A 6,000-nucleotide genomic window follows, 5' to 3' on the forward strand; every position below is an offset into this window, starting at 1 on the left:
AATTCACAATCACCTTATAGTCTTGCGTGACACACGATTTGCTTTGGGGCACAGAATCACTTAGGACCTCTCCTAAGTGATGAACACTTTCGATATGACACTGGGTTATTTGCGGGAGAGAGAGGGTCACCTATATATGAAATTTTGGCTTATTCCAGAAGGTTCCAACTTGTTTGGGAAGCGTGGGGGGGGGGGTTGTGCTAAGCGTCAGAGTTGTCAAATATTACTCTCCCAAACGCTGTACTTACACTTCGCCAGACGGCTCTCTCAGTCAGCTAGCTCCGCCTACCCATCCCCCACCCCCTCCAAAAAAAAAGATATCCTCCTCTCACCGACTATTCTCGAAATTTCGTAAGCACATCTCACTGAACATTCTCTCTCTAACATGACGCAATACCTAAGCCCTTGTTCCTATCTCGCATGTATCCTATAACACTTTCAAATAGACAACATGACTTCGTAGCAAACATACGTGAAAAAAAGTTAATTCTTTAAAAAAAATATGTGAATTACATATTTTGACTTGAATAAAGAATATAATGAAATTCATGACGAAAGTCTTACGTTATTTACATAAAATACCTATATCTACAAGAGAGGGGCTCATTTTACGGGTTAGGTATCATCTCTTCAATGCACAAATGAAAACAATGTATGAAATATAAATGAAATTATTAATAAACTACAATATTTACTCTACATTAGACCAGCTTCATAAGAATATATACAGTATGTATATATATATATATATATATATATATATATATATATATATATATATATATATATATATATATATATAACGGATTTTGAGCAAAGCGAAAAATCAATTTTTGGGTGAGATAGCCATGTCGTCCGGATGGAAGGTTCCTATAGGTAGCTTTCTAATGGATATTTGGCTACAGTGATATTCCCAGAGAATTAACCTTTAGGTCTCCAGAATTCTAACTCCAGCCGCGAATATCCTTAAAATTTCTCTTAAGGATATCGCATAATATCAGGGGACGTATATCTTGATACGACACATAGCAATCTTCACCCCGAATAGCGTTCCCGTTTCGAGGGGGAAGAGTGGCAAAAATAGAAGGGGAGCCGTTATCAAGGTTACCCTTCCTCCCGTACTACTATGAGTATCTAGATGGTACTGTATCCAAGATGGCGTTCATTCCTTGTAGCATTGAGCATGGTGCTACAGATATAGTAATTTCGGGAGGGATCTTACCACGGCCTTTTCTAGAGAAAAGGAGGGCGGGTCCATCAGGACGACATGGCTATCTCACCCAAAAATAGATTTTTCGCTTTGCTCAAAATCCGTTTTTTGGACTTAAGCCATGTCGTCCTGATGGAAGTTTACCAGAGAATTACTAGGAAGTAGTGTAGTTGTGGATTTTCATAGGTGCCTTAACCTTGGGACAATTTTTCTATGGTCATCCGGACCATTGAGACAAATGACGTTACCGTTATAAGCCATTACCACTAATCATGGTCAATGTTAGTGCTTCCTGCCCCCTGCAGGGAAGAGTCATACTAGACAGTAGAAAAGGGGCTCAAGGCTTGCATATATTGTATGGACAAACATAAGTATCAACTACATATACAAAAGTCTCACGGTTTGTATCAACTATATCCATTGTTTATAAGCATACAATCATATGAGGTTTACTTAGTTAAATAAGTAAGAGAACTCTGGCATATTCATTGTGATAATTGCAGGGCGAAATAAGACGCAATTACACTCTAATGGACATTTATTTCGAATAAATTACCAAATGAAATAACGAGTGTAACGTGTTAAGGGATTTATACATACAACGTATACACAAAATATTTTTCACCCAGAAAGGGAAGAAATTATGAGTGCCACTCTAAATTTGAAAATTTTTGATAATATTTTCTAATGTAATTTTCTGTAATTGATGTATACTATCAACACTGTGTACTATGTAAACACGGCACAAGTGTTATCTGTATAATTCCACATCTGAGATTTTGAACAGTCTTAGTCACCCACTTAAAAGGTATCGCACTAGAAGTGTCAACACCTTTTCACCCTAATTGAGTCCCAATCAATTAACTGTCCATCGCAGCACTACACGACAGGTTTTAATACACTACCTGCTGCCACCACATAATGCTTCAGTTCGTGGTCTTACTTTGCGTAGTGTTTGTAGAACACTCTGGATGACTTCCTTCCAGTATATGAGTGAAGACGCTCAAATTCCATATACTGAAAAAAGTTCAGTGATGAAGCAATTTTTCTCGGATCATGACCTGTGGTGTACTGTCAGGATCTGCTCTGCGAATGAAATAGGTGAGCTTCGCCCTTAGTTGTTTAAGGGATAAGTTTAATCCTGAAGTTTCTCCTTTGAAGAGCTGTCCTCCCCTGAAGTCTGAAGTTCTACAAAGATAGACCTTTAGACACTCTACTGGACACATAGAGACATCTTCCTTCAGAGGGCAGATTCTCCAGGGACTCCATCTCTTAGTGGGTAGCTCGTTCTTGGCGAGAAAGGTTGGATCAGGAAAGAGATTCAGTTCTCCCACTTCTGTGAACTGAATGTGGCCCACATTTCTTGATAGGGCTACTATTTCACTAACTCTAGCCCCTGAGGCTATAGCGAACAGGAAAATAACCTTCTGGGTTAGATCCTTGAGAAAACAATCTTCATTGTTCACTGATGAAGCATAATGTAGGACCTTGTCCAAGGACCATGAAATGGGCTTCGGAGGAGCTGCAGGCCTAAGTCTAGCGCATGCATGCCTTCGGGATCTTGTTAAAGATTTCGTTTGTCAGGTTCACTTGAAAGGCGTATAGAAGAGGTCTAGTCAGGGCTGACTTGCATGTAGTTAACGTGTTGGCAGCCAGACCTTGTTCATGAAGGTGGATAAAGAAGGACAGACAGAAGTCTATTGAAATTTCTTTCGGTCCTTTTGCTTTAACAAAAGCAACACACTTTTTCCAAGACGATTCATATTGCCTTCTAGTTGACTTAGCCTTGCATTCTTCTAAAAAGTCTTTACTGCCTTTTGAGATCCCAAATCTTTTCTTAACTGCTAAGGCGAGAAAATCATGCGATGAAGGTTTTGGGTTCTCTGTGATGAAGCAAAGACAGTCGACTTCTGAGCCCGTTGAGACAGTGCTGGGCTCGGTAAAAGGGCCGGCCTCAGTCTCAGTTCCATCAATAGAGGGAACCAGCTGCTCTTGGGACACCTGGGGACCACTAGAGCAGCCGTTCCCTGGAAGGATCTCAGCTTGTTGAGGACCTTCAGCAAGCAGGAGATTGGATGGAAGGAACAGGAAAATCCGGGTCCATTTGTTCCAACCTAGGGACATGGCGTCCGTTGTCTCCTCTAGAGGGTCCTCATATGGGGCTACATATGGAGGAAGTTTCTTGATGTCGCTCGTCGCGAAGAGGTCGATCTGCAGTTCCGGGACTTGCTCCAAGATGGAGGAGAATGAGTCTGCGTCTGGGGACCATTCTGACCCTATCGGCTTGAGCCTGGATAGAACGTCCGCTGTCACATTGCGGAACCTTTGTAAGTGAACTGCTGATAGGTGCCATCTCTCTAGACAAAGGATGGCTAATATCACATGGTTGTTATGGGACAATCTCGAGCCTTGTCGGTTCAGACATCACACTATCACTTCGCTGTCCAAGATCAGCCTGATGTGGTCTGATCTGCGAGGGGAGAGTTTTCCCAACGTCAAGAGGACTGCCATAGCTTCCAAAATGTTGATGAGAAAGGCCTTGAACAGAGATGACCAAGTCCCTTGGACTTTCCTTTGATGGGAGTGAACTCCCCTTCTTCCGTCGAGGCATCCATGTGGATGGTCATCGACGGCAGAGGCGGTTGCAAGGGCATGGTCATCATTAGGCTCTTGGCCTTCGACCACGGGGTGAGAAATTATCGTAGTAAGGCCGGTATCGGTCATTTTAGATCTCTTCGAGCGTTTGATGCGTATCTTCTTCAGACTCCTGACGCATCTTACAGTTGTGCTCTTAGCACTGGGTCTGTTACTGCTGCGAACTGGAGAGAGCCCAGTACTCTTTCCTGTTGACATCTTGAAATCCTGTCGGATTTCAGTAGTGTCTTTACAGACCCTGCAATTTCCCTCCTCTTCCCTGAGGGAATGGAGGGACGGTGTGACCTCAGGTTCCAATGGATTTCCAGCCATTGAAACCCTTGAGCTGGAGAGAGAGACTTCTTGAAGTTGATCTTGCATCCCGGATGTTCCGGGAACTGGATCACTTCTTTGGATGCTTGCAGACAAGCCATTTCGGATGGTGCCCACACCAGCCAGTCGTCCAGGTACACCTTCTAGGCATAGTTGTTGCACGACTGCGTCTGCAAGTTTCAGGAAGATGCTTGGGGCTATGTTTAGTCCAAAGGGTATGGTTCTGAGAACACACTTTACCTTCTGTAACTTGAAACCTAGGTAGGAGGAGAGGGGGCGACTGACTAGAAGGTGCCAATAGGCATCTGTCAGGTCTATCAAGACTGTGAATGACCCTTTTTGTAACAGGGTCCTTATGTGTTGAAGGATTAACATCCTGAACTTGCTATTTTCTATGAACTTGTTGAATGGCGACAAGTCCAGAATGACTCTGAGTTTGTCTGAGCCCTTCTTGGGAACACAAAACAGCCTTCCCTGAAATTTGATGGACTTTGCTTTCCTTATCACCTGTATGCTCAAGAGCTCTAGGGTATATTCTTCTAATGCGGGGGTGGAGTGTTGGAAGAATTGAGGAAATGATGGTGGAGACTTCCGTTTTCATCCTAGTCCAGTCTTGATTAGGCCGTGGGCCCAAGGATTGTAGTTCCAACGATCCTGAAAATGTTGGAGCCTCCCTCCTACCGGAAGCATCCTCTTGCTTCGATTGACCGGAGGGTTTACCTCCTCGATCGCGTCCCCCCCTACCTCTTGAGGGATGTCTAGAGGAGCCCCGTCTGGATCCTTTACCTTTCAACCGAAAGGTAGTGATCTGCCTCTCAAACCCAGGGTTGAATGCTGGTGACTGGGCAACCAGCTATTGAGGCATCACTTGGAAGGTGGTCTGTGTTTGGGCCACCACTTGGGACACCGCGGACATAGTAACTGTGGGATGTTGTTGAGCAAGCCGAGGGGGAAGTCTAGACTTCTTCGTCTTCCTTTTAGGTTGGGGATCCGCATCCGGGGAAGACTTCCTCTTTGAAGAGATGCCCCACTACTGGAGAAGGTTACTATTCTCTGTGATGGCTTTCTCTACTACCTCTTTGACTACTTCGTTCGGGAAGAGGTCTTTACCCCAGATGTTAGAAGATATCAGCTTCCTGGGTTCATGTTTCACTGTTGCAGCAGTGAACACAAACTCTCTACAGGCTCTCCTAGCCTTCATGAAAGCATACAGGTCCTTTACTAGGGTGGCCATATGCATTTTGGCCAGGACCATAAGCATGTCTGGGGTACTTCATTGGCCTGCACACATCTCTATGCAGTTCTGTAGGGATAAGGATGCAGCAAGTCACTCCTTTGTCTCTTGTTCCTTGCACAAGAGAAAGTCAGAAAGTTTATGGAGATTCTCGCTAAACTGTCGGCCAGCGATGTCTGCGTCCAGTTTCCCTACTGAGAAGGTTAGGTGGACTTCCTTCCATTCCTTCTCCTGCATGGGCAAGGCTAACGACAGAGGCCTGCACTCCTCTAGTACAGGGCATGGTTTGCCTGCCTCCACTGCCTTGGCAACAGATTTAAATGCCTTCAACGTAAAGGGGAAGGCTATTGAAGGAGGAGCAAGAAAGGTAGGGTGTTTCTTGCTCAAGGCGGACACTTTCGAAACCGGATAGCCCACCTTTCTCAGGCTACTTGACAAGAGAGCCTGTGCCTTATCGTGGTCGAAAACCATGACCTCCTTCGGTTCCATCTCCTCTTTTGGCATTGTTGTCCAATGGAGGGGTAGAAGCTGAAGATGTCGAGGGTAACGGCTCCGGTGCCGGCACAGACGGAAGGAACTCCGACTCAGC

Source organism: Palaemon carinicauda, chromosome 27 (genome assembly GCF_036898095.1).
Source record: "Palaemon carinicauda isolate YSFRI2023 chromosome 27, ASM3689809v2, whole genome shotgun sequence".
NCBI classification, from domain to species: Eukaryota; Metazoa; Arthropoda; class Malacostraca; order Decapoda; family Palaemonidae; genus Palaemon; species Palaemon carinicauda.